Source organism: Triturus cristatus, chromosome 3_2 (assembly GCF_964204655.1).
Source record: "Triturus cristatus chromosome 3_2, aTriCri1.1, whole genome shotgun sequence".
NCBI classification, from domain to species: Eukaryota; Metazoa; Chordata; class Amphibia; order Caudata; family Salamandridae; genus Triturus; species Triturus cristatus.
In genome coordinates, this window is record NC_140584.1 from 503,147,863 (window position 1) to 503,175,625 (window position 27,763).

Sequence of the window (27,763 nt, forward strand, 5' to 3'; positions counted from 1 at the left end):
CTAAACCAGAACCTCTGATTGCTGCCTTACCTGGCAGAATAATTACTCTGATGAAAATGCTGATGCCAGCGTTACGAGTCAATTGGGATAAATTATCGGCATGCAAGCAAAAGAAGGACGAAAGCGTCTCTGACTTCTTCACTAGATTTGAAGAGACCTTCGTAGATCACAGTGGGCAAGATATGAGTACTGAGGGAGGCCAGAGATTGTTTGTCGACAAGTTTACTACCTGAGCTTAGTAACAAGTTAAAGGATTCTGAAAGTGCATGGGCAGTATCGACGACAGCACAGATACTTGCAACTGCTCAGTATTACGAGAATAGAGAGAAAGAAGAGAAGGAAAAATCAGAAAAGAAAACGAAAGATTTAAAGACCAAAGTTCTTTTGCAACAGGCGTTTCCGCCTCGTTCGAATCAGTCAAATTCACAGCAGCGACCACAGTATCAGCAGCAGCCACAATTCCAGCAAGGGACGGCCCAAAGATTTAATTATGGTTTTCCCCGACAACAGTTAGCATGGAATCAGTGTGCTTATTGTAAAAAGGAGGGTCATTATAAGAATGAGTGTCCAGTACTGCACCCACAAACTAGTGGTGTCCCAGCTCAGAGAGGTAATGTTGGGTTTATGCAAGCTCCTAGAGGTAGAGGGCATGGTACAATGACACCACAGACTGATCGCCAAACGAATTATTTCGATCAGCGAAATATACAACCTACGCAACAAGGTAGATCTCCACAGTATCATGTCGAAGATTACTATGATCATACTGAAGAGATTCAAAGAAGCGAGCAATAGGACAGCCGCAGGCAGAGAGAGGGAGTAGTATCAGTTCCAGTTGATCAGAGTGGACCTTATGTCGCAGTAGTTACCTCAGGCGTGGTCGAACCGTTTCTGTTGGATACTGGTGCGGCAAAAAGTTCAATTATGCATGCGAAACTCCCTGGCGCACCTTTGTCTGGCTTAACGAACACTTTGGTAGGATTCTCAGGCGCCCCTGTTCACAATCCTGTTTCTAGTCCTTTGTCAATATCTGTGGGGCCATGTGAGCTAGAAGCACCCCTTATCCTAACAACCGGTTGTAATGAGAATCTGCTTGGTTTAGATCTGTTGAAACGCCTACACGCGACACTGTACTGTTCTCCTTCGGGAGTACAGCTCACATTAGGCAAAAGAGTCATCTCTCCAATGTATATGTCGATGGATAAGCTCCCACCGGAGCTGCGTTCTCTCCCTGATACTCTTTGGGCGACTGGTCCTAACGATGTAGGCCTCTTGGAAATTCCCCCTTATGTGGTAAGTCTGAAAGCTAATGTTAAATTTCCACGAATCCCACAGTATCGGATTTCGAATGAAGGTGAACGAGCACTCTTGCTGATTGTGAAAGACTTAATACAGAAATATGTGATTGAGGAAACTAGAGGAAACGTCTGCAATAGTCCTGTTCTGCCGATTTTGAAACGCACTGACCCTTCCAAACCTCCAATTTACAGATTTGTGATTGACCTCAGAGAGGTTAACAAAATAGTGATCCCACAGTTTCCTGTGGTACCAGATATCACTGCATTACTGACATTGATTCCTGCATCAGCTTCATGGTTTACAGTGATCGACTTGAAAAATGCCTTTTTCAGCATTCCCATAGCCGAAGAAAGTAGAGACATTTCCGGTTTCTCCTTAGGAGGTCGCAGTTTCAGATTCAAACGCGCTCCACAAGGTTACTGTGAGAGCCCTTCAATTTACAGCCAAGCATTAAAGAGTCAATTAGATACCCTTGTACTTCCTCATGGTGTTGCTCTGATCCAATACATAGACGATCTTTTACTAGCCGCTGATGACAAGGAAACTTGCAAAGCAGCTACAATTTCTTTGTTGCGTCATTTGTCAGACTTACACCACAAGATGTCACCTTCTAAACTGCAATATTGTTGCCAAGAAGTGACCTACTTAGGTCATCTTTTGTCAAAGGAGGGAAGAAGGTTGACCCCAGAGAGAATCAAAGCAATTTCACAGATGACTGTACCAAGCACACAGAGAGAAGTGCGTGCGTTTTTGGGTATTACGTCATACTGTAGGCAATGGATCCCAAATTTTTCTCTCATGGCGAAACCATTGGTAGCCCTGACTGGAAAAGGTGTTCCGAGCCCTTTGCCATGGTCTGATGAATGCCAACAGAGCTTCTCCGACTTACGTGATGCGCTGTGTTCAGCTCCTGTGTTGGGTACTCCTGACTACAGTAAGCCGTTTACTCTATATGTCCATGAAAGAGAAGGTTGTGCGTTGAGTGTTTTAACGCAACAATTTGGTGACAAACAGTGGCCTTGTGCATATTTCTCATCCACGTTAGATCCGGTAGCCAGAGCATTGCCAAGTTGTTTGAGAGCTACAGCAGCAGCTGCAGTGTCGATCCGACAGTCTGCTGGATTGGTCATGAACAACATGTTAGTAGTCATGGTTCCACATGCTGTGGATACACTCATGAATCGAACAAAAACTCAGCACCTCACCAGTGCTAGACTATCAGGCTATGAGCTGACGCTCTTGGCAAGTCACATTCAGATCAAACGATGCAACATATTGAATCCAGCAACACTGTTGCCGACTACTCAGGAGTCGAGTGATTCAGAGCCCCATGATTGTTGTTTTAAAACTGAGGAAGAAACAAAAGGTAGGATTGATTTAAAAGATACTCCATTATTAGACCCAGACGGCACTTTATATGTCGATGGGTCTTGCTTTAAACTACAGAATGGTGATGTGACGGCCGCGTATGCAGTTACGACTTTGAGTACGATTGTTGAGACTGCAAGAGTGAGTCAGAATTCTGCCCAAGCTGCAGAATTAATTGCATTAACAAGAGCATGTGTTTTAGCTGAGGGAAAGAGAGTGAATGTGTTTACTGATAGCCAGTACGCCTTCGGCGTTGCACACAATTTTGGGCGTCTCTGGAGAGAAAGAGGTTTTCTCACGTCCCATGGGACTAAGATCCAACATGGACAGCTAGTCAGCGATCTATTGGAATCCCTGACCCTACCGAATGAAGTTGCAATTGTGAAGTGCAGTGCATATCGAAAGATTACGGATGATGTTGGCCGTGGAATATGCGTTTGCTGATGAGGTCGCTAAAGAAACGGCCAAGAACATGACGAGCCGAATGTACGTTGCAACGTCTGCAAGATGGATTGCGGAATCAGGAATGTGTGAGAATACGATTGAAAGTGTGAAAGCAATCCAGAATGAAGCAACTGAAAACGAGAAGAATGAATGGAAGGAGAAAACGGGTAAAATGGATTCAAGTGGATGTTGGGTCGATTTGTCTGAGCAGCAGCGTTGGATGTTACCTGATGCGTATGTACTTGCAGTAGTCACGATGGCGCATGGAGCGGCGCACATAAGTTCGAAAGGGATCTGTAAAATGTTAGCTCCAGTATGGAAGAACGATGGAATTACTAAGTGTGCAGAAAGAGTGGTGAAAAATTGCATGATATGCCTGATGCTCAATCCTGGCAAGGGAACCCCAACCCCAACTGGCCATTTTGCTCCCCCTTCTTGTCCCTTTGAAGTGATTCAGTTGGATTTTATCCACATGGACAGGTGTAACAATCTCAAATACGTCCTAGTGGTAGTCTGTGCCTTCTCAAGATGGATTGAGGCATATCCGTTAAAGGATAACACTGCTATGTCCACTGCCAAAATCCTCCTCAAAGAATACTTCCCTAGGTATGGTATGCCACGGATTGTTTGGTCGGAAAATGGAAGTGAGTTTGTAGGGAAAGTTATGAAGAGTGTGTGTGCGGGTCTGGGTATTTCCCAGAAATTCCACAGTGCGAATCACCCACAGTCAGCGGGTTTGGTTGAAGGGTACAATGGCACCCTGAAGCTGAAACTTGCGAAAATTCAAGCTTCCACTGGTCTCTCTTGGCCGGACGCACTGCCTTTAGCTTTACTGTCCACCAGAGCGACTGTACACTCTCGAGTAGGGCTTAGCCCATATGAGATTGTGTTCGGCCGCCCTGCTAATGTTTGGGGAGTCCCTAGGCCAAAGGAATTCAAACAGATTGAATACCCAATGTTGATTGATTACCTTCATGATCTGACTGCTAAATTGAGCCTTATTCATCAACAGGTATTCGAATCCTTGCCTAAACTGCCGGAGAGTCCAGGCCACACATTGAAAACCGGCGACCAGGTTGTAGTTCGGAACTTTGAACGTACTCGGAACCTTCAGCCAAGACTTGTGGGCCCGTTTCAGGTCCTCCTCGCAACCAGAACTGCAGTACGCCTAGATGGCAGGAAAAATTGGGTGCACGCCAGCCATACGAAGCGTGTCCCTCTTCCACTCCCCTATGACAACTGGGTTAGACAGGGAATTGGTGTATCCGAGACAGAACCTGTTCCTAGGCACATCCCTTTCAGTGATGCAGAGTACCTAACGGACCACCCACGAACGGAAACACAGAACTTTGACACCTCAGCAGAAACCGCTCCTTTGAATCCTGAACCGAGTATTGTACAAAGTGAACACTTGTCACCTGTGGGGTCGAACATTTCCGCACCTGTAGACCAGCTATTCCAAGACCAGACAAGACTCGGGAAGTACAGATATAACCTACGTTCTCATGTGATGAACTAATGACATTGCATTATTACCTTTCTGTTTGAAAACTGTAAAACTGTTTTGATCGTATTACATTCCATTCAGTCAGGAAGTTTGCTAGAATTTTTTTATCTTTTTAGTTTTTCTGTTTCTCTCACCTTGCCATCTGGGTTACCGTAGGGTCGTAACGTGTGCCTTGTTTTAATTTGCAGGGAATCAGACACCAGGTCGGTTTCTTCTGTTTGTCTTGGGAACTCCCAGGGTAAACAGAGGCAAGTTTTTAACAGGTACAAACCATCCGTTGCGAACGGTTGTAGAAGATGGAGCTTCCTGAATTACGACGGGTTAATGTCATAAATGTGCACAAGACAAAATTATATGACATATTGTACAGTAAATGTTTCCTAATGCAATGTACTCTGACACTTTTGATTGTCTTAATAACCTTGGTAGGCGGAATTATTTTTGGTATTCAGTTGATCTTTACACCTGTTACATCTACAGTATCTCCCCATGCTCCTGTTTCTCCGACTGTTGTTTCTCTTCATTCTTTCCATCCTTTTCCTGCCCACGAGCAAGCTCGACGCTCTGAGTTTATAAATAACACTTTCATTCAACTCTTGCACCAACATCAACTAGTGGTTAACACAACAAACTGCTGGGTGTGTGGCTTGATACCACATACCATGGACAAGGGCATCCCTTATTTGGTTCTGCCCTTTAGTTATAATGGATCATTCTGGGCATTTCAGACCATGTTCGCTTATGCCCTAGAGACCTATCCCCCACGACCTCCGCGTTCCACCCGGTATAACTCTGCTAATAGAGCCTTGGTAAAAGGAATCACTGACATGGTGAGAGATGTCAATAATACTCCGTACATTCCCAAGGATGAATTGCGAGTTTACATGGGTTGGAATATTACGGAATACGGCATTACTCTGGGTGAGAACAAACGTAAGAGCTCAACTCCGATCTGGGTCGTACCCCACCAAGGTCAAGTCTGTTTGCAAGGAAATGGGAGGAATCCGAAAGCTCGACTAGGGAAAAGTGACTGTATCGAAACATATGTTTTCCCGTCACAGTCTTCCCCTGCATTCTTAGCTGCTAAGGGTACCTAATTTGTTTGCCAAGACAGAGCATATACATGGCTGCCTGCTGACTTCTCAGGCTCATGTTATATCGCTCAACTGCTACCTCCGACATACACTGCTGCACCGGACTATCACAAAACTAGAGTTGTGAGAGGTGTTTTCAGTAAAGAAGATACTGCTGGCCAAGAGGCAGGAGACTTTTTCAAGGGTTTCCTCCCATTCTGGGGGCCTATGGCCAACAGTAGAAACTTACGTCAACTAACACGGGTAGTTGAATCCACTATCACTGAAACTGCGGGTGCCCTTAGTAACCTATAACAACGTAAAAGAGAGGGGCTCTTTGCCACAAATAGGGGTAGAGCACCAATAGACAAAAGTCAAGAGAAGAATTCCCCTATTTGGCACATCATCAGGTGAACTAAAAAATTCTTACCCACACCAAACCATTCACTCACCAGAACAAGCACCCTTGTCTTAACCACATGTGGACTCGTAATTAAAAATTTCTATATTTTATTAGAAACAATGACATAATAAAACATTTCTTTATAACAATCACAAGACAATAAAATCTGCGCCCAATGTTATAGTTGCTGGACAGTTAGAAAATAAAGAAATTACAATAAAAAACATACAGTAAAAATACATTAAACCAATTTCATCCTAAGAGTCATTTGTAAACACTGGGAGAACACAAGTAAGAAAGATGCTTTCTAATCAAAAAACAAAGGAAGACAAATGATCTAGATCAACTATTCTCATTACACTAGATACTTAGTGTTTGCATTTTCCGGAGAACAGATGTCATTCCGATCTATAGTCTCCTTTACTTTAAAGTTGCGTCGACGCGTTTCGGTGGAAAACAGAAAATAGAAGACCACCTTCTTCAGGACAGTTAATTATGGTCTCCCACAATATAAAGAATCTTCTATTCTAGCCAGTACATCCAAGCGGTAGGTACTAGAGGATTCCTTCCCTTACTTCTCTTTAACGGGAGTACGGTAAGTTCATAGGATATATAAGGGAACACACCTCTTAATCTGCCATCCTGTGTATCCGTTTCAAAGTGCGCTCATAGTATAGGAAAGGTGGGACCGGCTAAAATGAAAATAGGGAACAATCCCGTCCAAAAGCTTGTCTCAGGGGTAAGGAAATACTCTATTCTTTTAAGAACATATCCGTCCTAAATATCCATACTTCATTGGCTGATGTATTTGGTTAGATCTCGGTACACAAGTATTCTCGAGATTCCAAAGATGGAAATAGGGAACAATCCCGTCCAAAAGCTTGTCTCAGGGGTAAGGAAATACTCTATTCTTTTAAGAACATATCCGTCCTAAATATCCATACTTCATTGGCTGATGTATTTGGTTAGATCTCGGTACACAAGTATTCTCGAGATTCCAAAGATTTCCCGTTGCAGCACGTGGAAATCTTAAAGCCTTGGTCAAGGCTTTAAGATTTCCACGTGCTGCAACGGGAAATCTTTGGAATCTCGAGAATACTTGTGTACCGAGATCTAACCAAATACATCAGCCAATGAAGTATGGATATTTAGGACGGATATGTTCTTAAAAGAATAGAGTATTTCCTTACCCCTGAGACAAGCTTTTGGACGGGATTGTTCCCTATTTTCATTTTAGCCGGTCCCACCTTTCCTATACTATGAGCGCACTTTGAAACGGATACACAGGATGGCAGATTAAGAGGTGTGTTCCCTTATATATCCTATGAACTTACCGTACTCCCGTTAAAGAGAAGTAAGGGAAGGAATCCTCTAGTACCTACCGCTTGGATGTACTGGCTAGAATAGAAGATTCTTTATATTGTGGGAGACCATAATTAACTGTCCTGAAGAAGGTGGTCTTCTATTTTCTGTTTTCCACCGAAACGCGTCGACGCAACTTTAAAGTAAAGGAGACTATAGATCGGAATGACATCTGTTCTCCGGAAAATGCAAACACTAAGTATCTAGTGTAATGAGAATAGTTGATCTAGATCATTTGTCTTCCTTTGTTTTTTGATTAGAAAGCATCTTTCTTACTTGTGTTCTCCCAGTGTTTACAAATGACTCTTAGGATGAAATTGGTTTAATGTATTTTTACTGTATGTTTTTTATTGTAATTTCTTTATTTTCTAACTGTCCAGCAACTATAACATTGGGCGCAGATTTTATTGTCTTGTGATTGTTATAAAGAAATGTTTTATTATGTCATTGTTTCTAATAAAATATAGAAATTTTTAATTATGAGTCCACATGTGGTTAAGACAAGGGTGCTTGTTCTGGTGAGTGAATGGTTTGGTGTGGGTAAGAATTTTTTAGTTCACCTGATGATGTGCCAAATAGGGGAATTCTTCTCTTGGCCCTTAGTAACCTGACAGCTGAGCTTCAAGCGGATCGCCTCATGACGTTACAGAACCGTATGGTTCTTGATGTGTTACTTGCAGATCGAGGTGGAGTATGTAAGATGATCCAATCAAGTTGCTGCGTTTTTATTCCAGATAATGCGCCAACAGTATACAAGGCCATCTCTAAGTTACATAAGATTTCTGACTCTATTCATGTAGAGGAAGGTGACTGGTCATTAATAGGATGGTTCTGGAGCCTGTTGTCCGCGTGGGGATGGAAGGTTCTAATAGTCACTGGTGTTGCATTAGTATTTTTATTTTCGTGCTGTCTCATTGTTCAGTGTGGTCCTGCCTTATGTAATCTCTGGATTTCTACATGCGTAAGAAGACCACCTGTTTTTAGAGATAGGCCACGAGATAGAGTAATGCTGCAACAACACATCAGTGACCTGATGAACATAGAAATGGACTCTGACATAGAGTGAGTTATTGCCTATGTAAGGGCAAAAGGACGGTCTGAGGTTCTGTAGCGATCCGAACCCGTGAATTCGGTATCGTAGATCTGACACGATTTCGGTACCGATGAACCGCAAATGATCCATTATATACATGACAGTGTTTTCGCTGCGCAACTAGCATGAATTCACTGGAAAATAGGGCATTCTGTCGTAAAAGTCATGGCATCCATTTTAGTTACGGCATCCATCTTGTTTCTTGCCCTCACATAGTCAATGAACGGACGATGACCCCGGCAGAGTCACCTCGCTAAGGACACGTAAGCTCGAGCCCGAGAAAGGCTGACGCTGCATGACTAGGCAGAATCAAGCTGCCTCCCTTGCCCGAGGCCAGTCCTGCTATACTGGTTCTCGTGTCCGTTGTCCTGACTGAAAGGCCGAAGACGGTAGCCATGCCCGTTTATGATCCATAAACACCTCTTATCCTACATTTCAATCCTTTGCACCTGGCTCTGCTCCTTTCCTTCTGGGCTTTTACAATGGGGAGGTTACGATTTTTATGATGGGGAGGATCGGGCGAAGAATAGAAAACTGTCGAGAGGACCTGATCGAATACCGAAAACCTACAACTAATTATTGTTTGATGTCAAATTTACTGTTTGTTTGGGATGCCGGGTTGGGCATGAGAAATATTCGTGTAATGTTGCCTAAAGACATTTTGCGTGTATTTAAAGAGTAACCCACTTAATGCAATTCAAACAGTCTCGTAGATTCTGCCTCTGTGTGGTTCCTATGATTTCTGTGTCCCTGCAGTAAATAAACCTTGGTCTTTGACGCCACCATCGAGAAGCCCGTGTCTCTGTTTATTTGTGCACCGAGACAGGAGGAACTCAGGGGTCTTCGGGTGTTGTTTCCCTGACACCTCTGGACTCTTAAAAGTCCAGAACCTCATAACTGCTCGCCTACACTACCACAAAAAGAGGGTTAGTATTATCTTCTTGCTGCCTCTATCTTCCTTTTTACTGAAATGAAGTACACCTTATAGAGAGGCAGTATTTTACAACTCCTGACTCCAATGGGGGCCAACACACCACAGGAGGCCTGCAAGAGGCCTCGCTGGAGGGAAACCTGGTACTGAGAAGCCGGCACTGAGGAGCTAGAGGCTTCAGGACTAACCAGGGGGATGTTTAACAGCACTTGGAGAAAGTTGAGACTAATTTAGATCTTTGTGGGTGGAAATACTCTGTCACAAATGTGACAGAGATCTGGTCCGCCATATTACAATCCCATTATATTAAATGGAGATCGTAATACTGTGGACGGGATATTAGTCACGTTTGGATAGAGTATCCCAACTGCGGATTTCTAAATAGGACTGTAAGTAATTGTTTCTTCCTCCTTAGAACTGGGACAAAGTGTAGAGGCTTGCCCAAGAAGGTTGCACCCTAGACAGGCAATAAAATCAGGTTTGTCTAATTTGGAGCTTTGTGCCACAGAAGAAACTGGTTCAGAAGGATATCACAGTAACAGCATCGGGCTCTCTGAAGCTCGCTTGAGCACTTTGACTTCCAAAAATCTGATTAAGCCCAAAGGAAAGACCTGCTGCTAAGGCAGCAAAGCTATTCAACAAGCAAACCATCCGCAGTGGCCATGAATTTCAAGTTTATCAGGCTCCGAGCTTTTGGCACCAAAACAAATGGATTCAGCGGGAGCTTAGCAATGACATATCTAGCTTCAAGGACCATGCGCCAGCCACAGCCTCTGACCTTACCCCTCTGCAATAATTCCAATTCCAATTCAGAGACTAAGTGGTTGATTTAATTGCTGGTGAGGAAGGAACTCCATTGCAACGGTGACAGAATTCCCTCCCCATCAACACAGTAGTCTACCAGCCTGATTTATATGTGGGCAAACCAAAGGTTTGGCTACAGCAGTGACTACACCTTCACCGCCATAGCCAAACTTCTCTGATGGCTCAAAGAACTGGCAATATGTCCGTCCGCCCAATTAGGATGGGCATATAGTCATTTTTTTGTGTCCATCCCCACCAGGCAAACCCTGTTGGTAAGGGATAGTAAAAGCAAATAATGTCCCACTCATAAGGGGAGATGACTCCTGTGGCAAGGAGGCAACATCTTTTGTATTTAAAAAAAAGAAAGACCTGCTTTTCTTTTTTGATAGAGCCCTGCATGAAACTGCGGAAAGCATTGACAGGAACCATTGTGATGGCGATTACTGGCAATGCTTTACAAATGGCCACCAGCTTAGCTTTTTCAATGCAGAGATTAGTTTAGAGTACTGAAGTTTCTCTGAATTCAGTCTCGGTTAAACAGACAACACCTTACATTGGAGAACCTCATTAATTCTAATTATCTGGGTTTACCTCACAGGCCAATCAAAACAGACGAGTCCTTAAGCTCCAAACTGCTATGATATCAAAATTATCACTAGCGTAACTGTTGCCATACTATGAATGCCGTAGACTTTAATACTAAGGTAATATGGTGAACGGGTCATATGCCATGTTTGTAATGGAATAGCCCATCCACTAAACTCTAAGGGGCCTATGCATCAACAATGCCATTTGCGATTCCTTATTAGCGAAAAATAAGGAATCGCTAATAAGGAATAGCAAAAGGCTATGCATGTAGGAATCGCTATTCAAATAGCGATTCCTTAATATTCCTTATTACCGAATCGGTAATACCGAATCGGTAATAAGGAATACCTACCCATTCATTCCTATGGGCTTGGAGGCCCATAGGAATGAATGTAAAGCCAGTCTGTATTAGCGATTCGGTATTACCGAATCGCTAATAGCGGGAGCACTTTCAAGGGTGCCAGGGTGTCAAAAGGACACCCTGTTGCACCCCTGCAAATGATATGTGCACATATGTAGCACACACACATGCTCTAAGGGCATGTGTGTGTGCAACATGAAACTTTGAAAAATTCACAAAAGTGCATTTTTCAAAGTTTTAGCAAATTACCATGCAGTTCATCTTCATGGTAATTTGCTCCCCCTATTAGCGAAATCGCTAATTTTTTAACTTTGATGCATTGCATTTAAGGAATCTCACTTTGGGATTCCTTAAATGCAATCGCTATTTAAGGAATCGGTATTTAAGGAATCCCTATTTAAAGAATCGCTATTTAAGGATTCCTTAAATAGCGATTTCTGCTTTTGGGTTGATGCATTGGGATTGGGTATTTTTTACTTAATACAGGGAGCTATTACCGAATCGGTATTTTACCGACTGGATTTTGGGTTGATGCATGAGGCTGTAAATAAGGCCCATAGTATTTGATTGCTAAAGTTTGTCTCCTTTGCTTCTCTCTATTAGATTAGCAGTTATTAGTTAATTTATGCTACATTTTCCACACACTGAATGAGAGCTATAAGTTGCCGACCTTTATTGATCTGTTTTGTTCTTACTCAACTATCCTTAGAACACCATTGAGGACGCACTGCACCAGAACAGGGAATGTAAATACTGGTAAGTCATACCGGAGGCACAACAAAGTGAATTGGATATGCATACTCAATTAGTAAGTGTTATTATTTCTAGGTTGAATAGAATTTCTTTATCAGTCCTGTATGAATAAAAGTCTAGACTACCCAATTACGGTTGAAATCTCTGACTTTCAGGTCTATAGGTGGGGGGACAGCCCACATTGCTTTTTAACTCTTTAACCCTTCCTCATAGCATTGTGTTCTACAGCACATTGCCTCATGGCCATTTACATTTCTACAGTTTTCGGTGACAGCAGGATAATACACTGATAGAATTTACCCCACCACTATACTATGCTTCCAGTATTAACAAATCTGCCATTGGAGTCTATTTTGGATTTAGCACTTCCCCCAGAAATTGGAAATGTTTCCATTACCAGGCAATACTTTTTAGGTACTGTGGCAGGTATCTTTAGCTCTATGTCAAAGTTCATGTCATCAACACACATAATTAAATTGAGAGCGTGCATTGAACGACCCCCCTTCAGATTTTGTTTGTTTGAAGTGTCTTTTACATTTTCAGTAAGCCCACAGGAATGTTGTGCAGTTCTATACTTTGCAGTGGGGATTGGAAAAAGGTGTTCTCTCCAGCATCCCATTCACAGTGCAAAGTAAACCCAATTTGAGTAGGGTGATATTTTAAACAAAGTATGGAGTTGAGACTAGAAGACACCCCATATATGCCCCACCTGGTCCACGAAGACCGATGTGGGTTTATTCCTGGCAGTAACACTGACAAGAATCTGCAGCGGCTGTCCGATATATTACTCGAAGTAAAACATAGAGATGAGGAACTGGCCCTGGTATCCAGAGACCTGGAAAAGGCATTTCATACAGTGGATTGGGGTTATTTGCAGGAGGTTCTGAGAGAGGTGGGCATCGGGCCACTGTTTCAGAGCTGGGTCAAATTGCACTATACGGCCCCTTACGCTATGATTTGTGTGGGTCAGAGTCGCTCTGAAGTATGGTTGCAGGAATGGGAAATGCGTCACGGATGTCCACTCGCACCACTGCTCTTTGCCCTGGCCATAGAGCCATTGGCTGTTTGGGTGCATCGAGAAATAAGGAAGTGGAGTATTCGTCTGGGAGGAGCCACAAATGTGATATCCGTGTACATGATGATACTTCATTCTACATAGCCTCGCCACGTGTAGCACTGCCAAACTTGTTGCGGCTCCTCGATGACTTTGGAGACTTATCTGGTCTGTGTCCTAATCATCATAAAGCCTTAATTTCCCCCGTGGCGAGTATGGCAGACTTACCCTTTGAGTGCCTCCACTGCCTTAGGTTACAATGAGAACTGGCACATTTTCGCTATCTGGGTGTACAGGTGGCGCTTACAGAGGCCCAACTGCACCACCTAAATGTAGATAGGGTTGTCGCTGCATTGTGGAAGTTGGTGACCTTTTGGAACTCATTGCCGCTCTCACTGATGGGTAGACTGGCAGGTGTCTAAGATGGTGGTCCTCCCCCGCTGTCTTTATGCTTTACAAAATTCTTTATGTCCTATTCCCAAGACTGTTTTTAAACAATTGAACTCTGTGATTATATCTCTGCTCTGGCCAGGACGCTGTGGTAGGGTGGCCCTGAGCACCCTGTCTCAATGGTACGAGCAGGGAGTACTGGAGTCTCCGAGACTAGACTAGTATTATTACACAGCATATCTAGAGCACGCCACGCGGTGGTTTGCAGAGGGAGACAACTGGGAAAAGAGACTTTTGGCGGGATGTGTACCGGCTGACAGACTGACAGTCGCACTGATGGAGGGTAAGGGTCAGGGATGATGTACCATACATCGTATGCCATACTGTGCATATATGGCAATTTTATGTGGAGTCAGTCCTGTGGCTGATTTATACCCTGGTGAAACTTGTGTTATGTATGAGCAGACATGTGGGGACTTCGCACTGGGGCAGGGACTCTATTTGCTCTATGTGGGGTTGGTAGAAGTGTTGAACGTGACATGGCCCACCTATCCTACTATCCCACAGATTACATATACTGTAGACATAATATGAACCCGCGACTCTAGACGACGATTGAACTCCTTACTAAACAAAGCGATGAGATGGAATGCTGCAGGTCCTCCCCCCAAGGCGAGGGCTGCGTGGGATGCAGACCTAGGAGAACCCATGGACGACAAAATGTGGACTGCCATTAGTGGACTCACACGTAGAGTATCCTGTAATCCACCCTTCAAATTGGTGCATTAAGATTTTCTGCATCGCACGTACATGACTCCAGTGAAACTTCATCGTATTACCCCTTCCCGAACCAATAATTGTCCACGATGTGGTGAGGGAGGAGAGGTTGTTCTACACTTAGCTTGCAGGTGCCCCATGGTGAATGCATTCTTGAACCAGGTGAAGGACAATGCACAGAGAGGTGCAGGAATCCTGATCGAATGCACCCACTGCACTGTTTACTAGGCCATGTTAGAAAACCTAAAGGGTGCTAGATGGCCTACATTAGTGCAGCTGCCGGTGGTGTTAGCGAAACATAGAGTTGCTATAACATGGATGGGCCTCGCACACGCCCAGTGGATGCATGGCTCCTCGGTGTGAGTGAGTCACTGGATGAAGAAGTACATATGAAACTGATTCGAAGGGATGGGAAATTGGTAGACGACCTTAGGGAATGGAGGGAAATGTATGAAGTATTTTTTAACACTAATCAACACAAGAGTGACTCACGTGACTCTGATATTAGCAGGAGTGAGTCTGATGGAGAAAATGAATGATAATGGTTGGAGAGAACAATAACAATGTGCTGCTGTTAGCAGTAAAGTCCTGTACTATTCTAGCCGTTTTACCAATAAACGCTCTGTTGATTGCTTCCAGCTTTGCCAAATGTGTCTGTATATATGCTGCAAAGAAATTGAAAATGAAAAAGAAAGGTATTAAAACAAAATAATAGAAGACGCTGTGCCCATAGCTTTCCCTTACTGCGCTCAACCCTTTCAGATATGTCTTTGTAAGGATAAATGATGGTCGAATAGAAGGAAATAACATTAGTGTGTGATCCAAGTTCTTGGTGCATCATTTGTATCTGAATGAATCCTGACATGACTGCCTTTTGAACTGTTTATTCCTGAACATTTGCAATTTACAAAAAAGCGAAACCAGAGTCTTATATTTTATTCTCTTTTATGTATAAAATACCACCTTGTCTGCAACAAAATGCAATATCACAATCCTGCTGACTTCGCACCTAGGGTGATGTTGCACCTAAGAATATTTGTGCATCACAAGTTGATTTTTGCTCTTAAATGTGTCACATGAAAGTGTTTCCACACGTTTATTGTTGCTCCACCAAGGGTCTGATTAGGATGTCAGTGGGACAGCCACTCACAGGCCGTTGGTGGCGATCCCACCGGCATCCAGCAGAGCGGTTTAACCGCTGTATTATGATGCGGTCGGTCGGGTCGCATTGGTCAAAGGGGCTGACCGACGCTTCCATCAGTCGTATCGTAGTCCCTAAAATAGGGGCTAAGGAACCGCCATAGAGATTACGATGCCTCTTTCCGACAGCCTTTCCATGGCAGTCTGAAGGCCATAGAAAGGCGGTTGGAAAGGGAATGTGGGGGCGTCTAGTCACGTTTCTGACTGCCTACATGACGGTCGGATGGTAACTTGGTGGGCAGGACTGCCGACTACCTGTTGGACGGTCCTGATCCGGCAACAATGGTGGTCGAACGCTTGTCCGACCACCATCGTATTCAGGCACCAAGGGTTATTTTGCTCCTAAAGCAACTGTCAACCTAAATTTGATTTTTGCTCTTTGTTATCACAATCCTACTGATTGATTTTGCGCCTAAATGTATTTTTGCTTGTAAACGTGACTTGGGCTTCTAGAAGGGTTTCCACAATCGGTTTAATGTTGCATTATGGGTGATTTAGCACCGACGTGTGGTTTTCTACTTGAATATGTTTTTGAGCCTAAATGTAATAATATAATTCTGCTGATTTTCTTTTTTACCAAGAGTGATTTTCCACCTAAATGTTAAGTGCTCCAAAATGTTACTTAGCACATGTTCATAAGTGTTTTTCTACTCCTGCTGATGTTGCACCGTGGTTGATTTGCAACTCGCTATGCTGTCAAACAAATATGATGTTATTCTGATGCACAGTGTTTACAACTAATGTGATGCATTAGCATCTTGTTTTCTCTGTAGAGATCGATGTTGCACCTAAATCAGATGCCATGCTCCTCCGGACTTATGGTTTTTGACTTAAATTTGGTGGTGTCCCTGAATATGAATTGCTGCTCTTAGAAGTGATTCTTGCACCTAATAATGTCACAACACCCCTATTGAAATTGCACCAAGAGTGAATTTGCATTCAAATGTATCTTTGCTCATAAATGAGGTTTGCACGTTTGAAAGTGTTTCCACCATTCTGCTGACTTTGTTAACAACGTTGATTTTTATTTTTATTTATTTTTATTTTATTTATTTTATTTTATTAATTTGTGGACCTAAATGTGTTTGTACACCTCAATCTGAAATTTGCACCTAAAAAGTGTTACCACACCTCTTCTGATGTTGCACTAATGGGGTCGCAATATTAATTGCGATTCCTACATATTCCTTAATTGCGAATCGCAAAATGCGATTTGCAAATAAGGATTACCTTCCCATTCATTCCTATGGGCCTAAAGGCCCATAGGAATGAATAGGAAGACATTCGCAATTTCAAGGGTGCAAGGGTGTCAAAAGGATACCCTGTTGCACCCCTGAAATATGCAGGTGTGCACATGTGGCGCACATACATGCCCTAAGGGCATGTATGGGCACCACAGGGCACTTTGAAAAATGCACACAAAAAATGCATTATTTGCCTTTGGAAATCGCAAATTACCACCAACTTGAAGTTGGTGGTACTTTGTGATTCCTTAAGGCAAAATCGCACAACTTGGGTGCTTTCAGAATTGCATTTAAGGAATCGCAATTTCCAATTCCTTAAATGCATTCGCAAAATAGGGAATCACAAATTTTACGCTTCCCTATTTTGCGTTGGCCTTTCGGGATGATACATCCCAAAAGGCTTTTTTCCGTTCGCAAACGGGAAAAAGGCTTGATACATATGCCCCTTAATGTGTGTCCAAGCTACTGTTGATAAATGATTGTACAGCAAGCCAAATGTGATATTGCTCTTAAATGTGACACAACACTCCTGGCTACTTTGCAACAAGTGTGATTTAGCAAATGCATGTGATTTGTGTTTTCAGCATATATTTCGGAACGTTAAATAAACGAATTCTGACCTTGTCCCTGCCCTCCCCTCACAGATTTAATCTGGCGCTAGTACCAATGTTTTAGGCTGCCCACAATCCGCTAATCTATTGCCATACTGCTTACATATGGGTATAGGTGAAATCATATTTCCTGTATTAAAACGTATAATTTGTGATGCCACATAAATAGAGCAACAAGGCAATAAAAGCGCGATAGAGACAAGAGATTGCTAAATGTCTAGTTGATGAGGATTTAAAGAATGTAGCTGGTGGTGAATAAGATTTATTTTCAGTAGTAATTCGTTTGGGGAATGTATTGCTTTCACTTATAGCCTTTTGCGTGCCAGTGATGTAAATATAAGATAGATCGATATTTTGTATCACTTTTACAGCCCCACTATATTGTAGTTTCTGTACAGGATAACAAACGAGAGAAAGAGGGTACTAAAGTGAAATGAATAAGGCATACGTTTGGAGAGGAATACGAAAAATGAAAGCGCTCATAAATGAAGATGTCACCAAAAATTATGCAAATGGAAAAGGAATTCAATCTATGGGTTTTAGCGCATATTGACAGTTTATCACTTTATCCAATTCTATAAATAAATGAAATATACTAATTCATAAAGGGAAGTGTCCAAAGCTAACTAATTAATTTGTGCCAGTGCTTGCACATGGGCTTTGGGAACAGTACTTATTTTGTTTAGATTTTGACAATAAGACAATGAGGCAGCAAAGAAGATTGAAAGAAAAAAAGTGAATGATAAGAAAACAGTGCAGAGGTGTGGAAGAACCAGCAAGACTGAGATTAAGGCAAGAAGTGTAGAACTGTGGAAGAAAGAGGCAGGTGGGGGAATTAAATATTGGTACGTGGCAACCCCAGCATTAACCAAAGTCTCCTAAGAACAACTTTAGACCCTTGCACTTATTGTTTTAGAAAATAAGCATTTAAGGGGCTTTTCCCAAAGCTAAACACACAAGTAAATCTACACGTATAAGCTTATTTCACTCTTTAGAGGTAACCACATTACTTTTAGCTATTCACCATTTACATGTGTAAAGTAATTCAAAAGTGTATACGTACATGTCCCCACCCCTGAAATCGAGTGTCAAGTAACTATCTGTAACTTTTCAAATGCAGACGGAGGTCTCGGACACCTGGGTAGGCTTCTCCCTATGGTAAAGTTTGGGGAAAAGTAAAAAAATGTACTAAACCTAAAAATTAAATAGTACAAATAGTTTAATGTAAATTAATTAAAAATATATATTTTTCTATAACAAAAAACCTTTGGGCCTGATTTAGATATCGGCGGATGGGTTACTCTATCACAATGGTTACGGATGTCCTGTCTGCTGAAATCTAATTCCTGTAGGATATTATTGGATTCAAATTTTGACTGACAGGATATCCGTCCCCGTTGTGACGGAGTAACCTGACCCCCATATCTAAATCAGGCCCTTTATCATTAACTTCATCTCTCATTAAATAACTATTTATTTTTAAAATATTAAATTAAATTCATATTATTTTTATTCAGATTAAAATTTAAAATAAATTCCAACTAAAGTATTATGCATTTTCTATATAGATTAACGGTTCTGTACAGTTATGAATATAATTAAATTAAATTAATTTATTTAATTAAAAAATCAAGTTACATTAATGTCACATTTTTAAAAAGTTTATATATATTTTATAATAATATTATATCTATATTGTATTTATTATATATACAATTTAATGTGTTTATATTTAAAAAAAGTTAAATTAGCTTAATTTAATGTAACATTATTTACAAAGGACTTTTATTTTAAGTTACTGCCTTCATTATTTTATATGGAAGGGTGTTGCAGGACCAGTTATTGGCCATGTGGATGATGGGCTTGTTTCACCCTTTTTAGAATAAGATGGAGGTGCTGTCAACACAGTAGGCTGGTGGTGGCCCCTGAAACAACTGTAATGCAATATAGAGAGACACACAGCAACATTTGATAGGGTACTACAAGCAATCCATAGCACTAAAAGTATATTGGAAAAAAACATAGATGCTGTCACGAAACAGGTACACCTGCTCAGAACTGACCACAGGAAACTAGTTGATTGTGTAGATGACACTGAATCAGCAGTCACATCGATGCGCCGCACGCTGAAAAATTTACAAACTCAACTGCACATCATGAAAGCGTGTGTGAAAGAGCTTTTATTGTTGGAAGACGCCGAAGGGTGCTCTAGATGTAATAATATCTTCCTGCCTGAATGTGTTGCAGGCCGAACTATGGAACTGTTCGTTGAGAAATAGCTGATGGATATGGTACCGGCTGGCAGGCGCCCAAAATTCTTCACCGAATTCCTGGACGTCCCTCGCAACCTGGTGCTGCCTCATGCCCCATTTTTGTGAGACTACTCATTACAGAGATAGAGACCTCATATTACAGCTCTTTATAAACAAAAGCCCCTGGTTATATGACAGAAATTACATACTAGCTTGCTTTGACTAAATTGCAGAAATACAGAGGTGATGCAATTCCTACATGGTGGTCAAGCAACAATTGTTCCTCATGAGATTGAAATATGTCCTTCTCTTCCCTGCCAAAGTACGAATGGTGGAGTGGGACATGACACACTTCTTTCAGTCACCTGAGGTAGCTGGGTCCTGGCTGCACTGGAAAGTAGCTGAGATCATAGTGGATGGAATAAAGATCCAGAGGGAGATGGGGGTGGCGGAGATGAGGTGGGAAATCCCAAAGCAGTCCCACAGATGTACAGGCAGCTATAGGGAGAGCGCAGGAAGAGGCAGCTGTTCTACAACACATCAAGAATGCTTTTAATGTACTGGCATCTGATCGTAGGTCGGATTCAGAGCCAGGAACCAAGGGATCCTGTCACTCCGGAGAAGTGCAACAACTTGGGTCCATCTTGACACCTAGGTTAGCAAATGACACAACTGAGCTGTCATCCATCACCAGATGTATCCTCAATATATTCCTGCACGGTGCAACAAGTTAACATCGAAGGAGTTTGATTAAGTTGCTGGTTGTTCATATAGGGGCCTCTTACCCTGAAGCAATGGAATTGCTGTGACACACTCCCAAATTCCAAACTGTGTCAGTGAATGCATCAGTGTGTGCATTAGTCTGTCAGTCTGTCAGTATATGTATGCCTGTGTCCCAGGGAGTCTGTGTGTATATGAGTGAGTGTCTGTGTGAGTCAGTGAATGCATCAGTGTATTTTCTTGGCTTTGCCAGTATATGTATGAGTGTGTCCTAGGGTATCTGAGTGTATGAATGAGTGAGTGGCTGAGTGTATCAGTAAATGTATCAGTAAATGCTTGGGTGTGTCATTATATGTATGAGTGTGTCCCAGGGTGCTCTGGGTATATGTATGTGTGAGTGTCTGAGTGAGTTAGTGAATGCATCAGTGTGTGCTTGCATGTGTCAGTATATGTATGAGTGAGTCACAGGGTGTGTGAGTGTATGTATGAGTGAGTTTGTGTATGAGTGAGTCAGTGAATGCATTAGTGTGTGCTTTGGTGTATCAGTGTGTCCTTGGGTGTCTGAGTGTATGTATCAGTTAATGTGTCAGTGAATATATCAGTGTGTGCTTGGATGTGTCCATATGTGTATGTGTGTGTCCCCGATTGTGTGAGTGTATCGATGAGTGAGTGCCTGAGTGACTCAGTGAATGTATCATTGTGTTTCTTGCCTCTGTCAATATATGTATGAGTGTGTCCTGGGGTATCGGAGTCTATGTATGGGTGAGTGTTTGAGTAAGTCAATGAATGTATCAGTGTGTATTTGCTTGTATCAGTATATCTATGAGTGTGTCTTGTGGTGTTGAACTGTATGTCTGAGTGAGTGTGTGAGTCATTCAGTGAATGCATCAGTATAATTTCTTGGCTCTGTCAGTACATGTATGAGTGTGTGCTGGGTATCTGGGTGAATGTATCAGTGAGTGTGTAAGTGACCCAGTAACTGTGTGTATGTGGATGTGTCAGTATATGAATGTGTGTGCAGCAGTGTGTTTGAATGTATGCTGGGTGTTTCACTGTATACAACAGTGTCAATCTTGATGTACGACTTTATACATCAGTGTGTGCCTGGATGTCTTAGTGTATGAATTAGTATGTACCTGGGAATGGGAGTATATTCATGATGGTGTTACTGGGTATGCAAGTCTAGGTTTCACTCTTTCTAGGTGTGTCAGGGTATACTTAAGTATGAGGTTAGGTATTTCAATATAAACCATCAGTGTGTTCATGGATGTGCTAGTATCTGTATCAGTGTCTGCTTCAGTTTGTACGTGTATGCAGCAACGTCTGCCTTTCTATCTTATTGTATGTATTATAAAGGGTAAAGATGTATTTAGTCACCTACATTACTGCAATAAATGGATCCATTGATCTGTGGTAAAAGAGAGAAAACATAAATATAAGTTATTGGTATATGTTATAAATTAGGAGAGCAAAGTTTTAGGTCTGGATTTGAAATGTGCATGTTAATAATAAAACATCATACTGGTACAACATTGAAAAGCAATTATACATTTAAATTAAACATCTAATTTTCCCTTTTTTCTGTTCTCAAGTTTCACACTTGTACACTGTAAACAATGTATTGTGTGAAGCTTCATCCTTGAACAGCGGAGAAAAAACAATCATTTAGATTGTAGAAAAAACAAACAAAACTGCACTGTATGGCACTATAAATAAGTGACACTATGCATTGCACTCACTACAATAAATGATTTTAGCCACTAAAGAAAAATATCAGAACAAAATAAAATGTTATAATGTTGCAAGTATTCCATTGCTCGAAATAGATATTGAAGATATTTGAATGTTGGAGACCGTTTTGAAGACATCACCCCTGGTAGGTTGAATGATGCCTTAAACACTAATGTTCCATGAAGAACAAACACTGCATAGAACTTTTTAAACAATAATACTCCTTAGAACTTTGTTTGAAGAAGGAAGAGGTATGAATTTAGAAATTTGAAAGGCAGTTTTGTTTCAATGTAAGCAACATCGATGGAGTTATCTGCATTAATATACTTGGAAGCCTCTGTTTTTCTCAGGTTGTATATATTTTTGGGTGATTTCAATGCCAATGTATGTCTGACTGCAAATGGAAAGCTGTGTACTCTTCCTTGAGAAATGACAGGTCATGGGAATCCACATTGACCTCTTGTGTAAACTTTTCTTTTGCATCTGTATTTTTGATGACAGTACTTCTCACATTAATGAGTTTTCAAGTGTAGAACTTGTTGTCTCAAGACCCTATCGCCACCGCCTATTAGGATGGCAAATGTCTTATACAGTTGTCTGTTATGTTAGAAAGATTTGTACAGCGCATGGCTGCCCCAGTGATGGGGTGTCCCAGCGCTACCCAGGTAACATGTTGCCAGATGGAAAAGCAGCGGAAAAGTTATGTTATGGTTTTTTATTTTATAGCGCACACAGATACTCCAAGGAGTGTGCCTCGGAGAGAACCAAGAGGGGTAGAAAGGGATGCACTAGACAAACAGAAATGTTTTCAGGTTTGTTTTTGAAAGCCACGGGGTCTTGGGTGTTGCGTAAGGCAAATCGCAGTGCATTCCAGGCCAAGGCAGCTTTCAGGGCAAGAGAGCTGCCACCCAACCTTTGTCATTTGAAGCAGGGAACCTGGGCTAAAAGGTGAGACATAGAGAGGAGGTATCTCATAGGGGCATAGAAGGAGAACCGCTTCTGTAGGTAGGTAGGGCCCAGGCCATGGAGGGCGTGATGAGCAATGACTAGGGATTTAGATTTTGCCCCGTTCTGCTATGGGAAGCCAGTGCAATGAGCGCAGGTGTTGTCTCAGGCTGCTTCTAAAAGGGATGTCAAGAAGAAGCCTGGCTGCCACATTTTGGACCACCTGTAACTTATTCAGCAGATAGCCAGGGATGCCAACTTACAGGGCGTTGGCATAGTCTAGCTGGGATAAGATAGGAGCACGGATGACCGTTTCTTTTGCAGCCCTAGGAAGAAGAGGAAGAAATTTCCAGAGGGTGTTAAGAAGTCTGAAGCAGTTACCGGCAAGCTTCTTAATTTGAGTGGAAAAATAGAGGTTCTCCTCAAACCAAGCCCCCAGGTTCTTAGCGGGTTTCCCTGTCGATGAAGGCATGAAGAACTCGGATGGCCAGAGCGTTTCTCTGAAGTTAGGGGGGAATTTTCCATATAGAAGTATCTCAGACTTCTCTTCGTTGCACTTAAGCTGAGCAGCAGCCAGCCAATTAAATACAAAGGTCAAGCAATAATTTGCGGAGGAAACAGAGTCCACGTTTTTGCCCCATGTAGATAGGAGCTGTGTGACGTCAGCGTAGGCAATGATTTTAGCCCCAAGTCCACGGCTAGTTGGACCAGTGGGGTAACATAGATGTTAAAAAGAAGGGGGCAAAGGGAAGACCCCTGGGGGACCCCTGTGGCCACTGTCTGAGTGGATGAAGAGGACGGCAGAAGCCAGACCTGTTGCATCCACCCTTCCAGAAAGGACTCAAGTCAGCCCCAAGCAGAGCCAGAAACACCAATCTCGGCAAGTCGAGTGAGCAGCAGTGAGTGTGGAACCGTGTTGAACACCGCCGACAGGTTGAACAGGATCAATGCTGCCCTCCCACTGGCGTCCAGACACTCCCGAATGGCTTCTGAGATTTTCACCAAGGCTGACTCAGTACTATAAGAAGCTCTAAACCCTGACTGGGCCAGAAGCAAGAGGTCCAAGCTTTTGATGAACTCTGTGAGTTGTTTAGTCACCACCTTTTCGCACACCTTAGCCACACTAGGCAACAGAGAGATGGGACGGTAGTTCCCTGGACTAAGAGGATCAAGGGATGGCTTTTTTATTAGGGGAAGAATCTTGGCCTGCTTCCAGACTTCCGGGACACGGGCCTCCTGGAGGGACATATTAATGATGCTATGCTTCAAAGTTGATGGTCTCTGCAGAAGCTGCCAGCAATCTAGCTGAGCAGGGGTCAGATGGAGAGCCTAATTTCAAGCCCTTCAGAATTTTAAGAGAGCTGGGCAGATCAATGGGAGTAAAGGCCAGCAGGGAGTGAATAGGATTAACAGGTGGAGACACCAGAGGCAAGGAACCAGCTGTAGTCCTGCTACAGGAGGTAAAAGACGCCTGAATAGTGTGGATTTTGTCCATGAAGAAACTAGAGAGATTATCACACCAGGCCTCTGTAGATGGAGGCGTACTCGATTGGGCTCTGGGGGTCATGAAGCTCTGGACGATGGTGAAAATTTTCTTAGTGTTATTTTTGGCAAGGTCGATGCGGGCCGAATAGTATAGGCTTTTAGCCTGGGCTATAGCAGAGTAGTAATTTTTTTGTTTTAACCTAAGCTCATGTTTAGCCAGAGGGCAGAATTCACTACACCGCCAATCCCGCTCTAGTTTCTTACACTCATGTTTTAGCGCTATCATGTCAGGTGTGAACCATGGTTTGGAAGGTGACTCCCTAGAAAGCCTAAGGGGGGGCCGAGGATAACGTATCCATTGTGTTTGAAACCCAACTCATATATCCCGCAAGTCCCCCTCAAGATCCTTAGGAAGAGCGGACCTGGAGGCCGCCAAGGTCTGGCTAAACACAATCGGATCAATTTTGCAGAACGCCAGTTTACGATTGCAACAAACTGGGGGGTCAGCTTTGGCTACCACCCAAGAAAAATAGGTTAAGAAGTGGTCAGACCAGGGTACTGGAAAAAGATCATTCACCAAAATGGGAAAATTAGAGTAAATTGGATCGAGGATATTGGCCCCTTGGTGAGTAGGGAGGCTATTCCACTGAGAGAGCTGGGTAAGATGTAAAATGTCAACAAAATCTAGTGAGTCCCTAGAATCTGCCTGGTCAAGGTGGATGTTAAGATCACCTAGAACAATGTAGTGGGAGAAGCGAAGAGCCTGGGGGATAACAATATCACCCCATGCTTTGAGAAAAGCCACAGCTGCTCCAGGAGGCCTATAGATCAAGGAGCCTCCCACAGTAAAATGTGCCGAGAAGCGAATGCAGAAGTCAAGGGCTTCGCATTCCCCCCATGAACTAGCGTCACTCCTGTGAGATTAGGTCAGGAATAACCAGGTGTTTATAGCCTTTCTAAAAGCTAGATGGTTCTAAATACCTCTGATAGACACCTGAAGAGAATTCCAGAGTCCAGATGCTAATGCCTTAAAAGAGTGACACCCGGGTCTAGCTCGAGGGACTCAGGGGATGCAAGCTTAATACTGGTCGGCTGAGTGAAATGTCCGTTGCGGTAGATGCAGTGCCAGCAGATCAGATAAGACAGGTGGCGCTTGTTGGGACAGAATTTTGGGAGCAACGCACAATGTCTTAAACTGGATTCTTTTATCAATCAACAGGCAGCCATTGTAGCTTAGGCATAAGCTTTGACGCTGAGCAGAATTTTGGGAGAGCAGAGTAGGTGCTGCTACATTTTGTACCCTTTGAAGGCACTGGATCTCAGATTTATATAAAGAGAATTACAATAATCCAACCGAGATAAAATCGTAGCTTGGATAATGGTCTGGCGAGTTTATGAGTCAAAAAACCCTAAAAGAGGCTTGAGTCCTCGCAGAAGCCCAAAACAAACACCCGTTTGGGCTTCGAAAAACAGCCCACTGTTTCCCAAATCTTTCACTGACTCCTTAGGCAGGGGTGTAGGCCTCAGCGCCTCTGGCCACCATTGCTCTGACCACAGATTACTGTCTCTCCCTAGCAGTAGAATTTCAGGTTTACTGGAGTTTAACTGTAGACAGTTTGCTGTCATCCAGTCTGCAATAGCCAGCATGTCTTCCTGAAACCTCAAGAGGTTATTTTTGCAATTTTTAGAAAAATAAATAACCAATTGGGTGTCATCCACATAAGACACTAATGACAGCCCTTTATTTTTGCTACTACTGCAAGGGGTTACAGATAGATATTAAAGAGGGTGAGGCTCAAAATTGAACCCTGCGGAACTCCATGATGGATGGCGTACTCCTGCGAACATTGAGGTGGTACAGTGACCTGGAATGTTCTGCCATCCAAAAAGTATCTGAACCAGGCCAAGGCCGCACTCCCAAAACCTATCCCCTGCAGGCGGCGCAGTAAGATCTCGTAAGATACTGCATCAAAGGCGGCACTGAGTTCAAGGAGAATTAGAGCCGCGGAGTTGCCTTCATCCAAAGTGCTTCGAAGTTGCTCCGTCACAGCCAACAGGGAGGATTCGGTACTGTGGCGTGATCTGAAACCGTTTTGTGAGGAGTCCAATATCTCATTGGACTCTACAAACTCTGTGAGGACAGAGTTCACATGGGATTCAGTGGCTTTGGCCAAGAGAGGGAGCGGAGATATGGGGTGATAGTTTTCAGGCTTGGAAGGCTCCCAATTTGTTTTTAATAGCCGTGTTACTTTGGCGTGCTTCCAGTGGTACAGATGCCGAGTTCAGGAATAAGTCAATCAGCTCACTACAAACTGGTAGGAGATGTTTTTGAAACTTATGGAGTTGATCCGGTTTCATAGGGTCTACTGGGGAGCCTGATTTAATTTGACTGCAGAGAGACTCAATCTCTAGAAGGGATAATAGAGGGAAGGAGAGCAATGTTCTTCCAACCCTGTTCACATTGTCCCTTAACCCTCCTGTACAATACATTGAAAGTATTTACAGTTGGAAATTATTATAAATCTTCTTGTGCATGAAGTAACTTGCCAACTCATCACACTGATTAGAAGAGGTGATTGGCGATTCTGTTGCCGAATTCAAACTCTTCATAACCTTGAGAAGTTAGAAGATTATTTTGAGAGATTATTGCTCTCTTCAATTTTGGATGCAATATACTCGGCCTTGGCCTTCCGAATCAACTTGTGGTAGGCCTTGATGAAAGCAGGATACTGATTTTTGGCCTCTAGGTCATATGAGCGTCTCTAAGCACCCTCAAGCTGCTTGCAGTTTTTTTGCAATAGTCAGAGACACATTGAACCAAGGATAGGACTGAGCTCTTCTCTTCTCTTATATCTCAGTTTTGCAGGAATGCAGCTATCAAGGGTATGTAAAAGCCTGTCTGGAAAAAGGACATTTGCTGCATCTATGTTGGAGGGTAGCTTGGGTTTTTGAATTTGCAATATATCTGAGAAGTGGTCGGCATCTAATTTGTGCCAAGGTCACTGTAATGCAGGCTCAGGATAGATCTGTAGTGGATTTCCTTGCCATCGTAGGGATATGGTGACAAGACAGATTCATCACTATCTGTTCTAAACTTCAGTGCATCGTTTATCCATAACATCATGGAATATGAGTACCACCTCTTGCTTGTTATCTATTTGCCAAATAAGATCATTTAATTCACCCAGGGGAGGATTAGTATTGCTGCAGATGAAAGACATCATGGCTTGGAACCTGTGGTTAACATTAGCTGGATTCAAGGAGCAAAGTTTTCCAGCTGTCTTAATATTGATGTCTTTAATGTTAGAGTTTGCTTCTCACAAAGATTCAAGCAGGTCATCCCAGGTGTGCTCAGCACAACAAAGTGT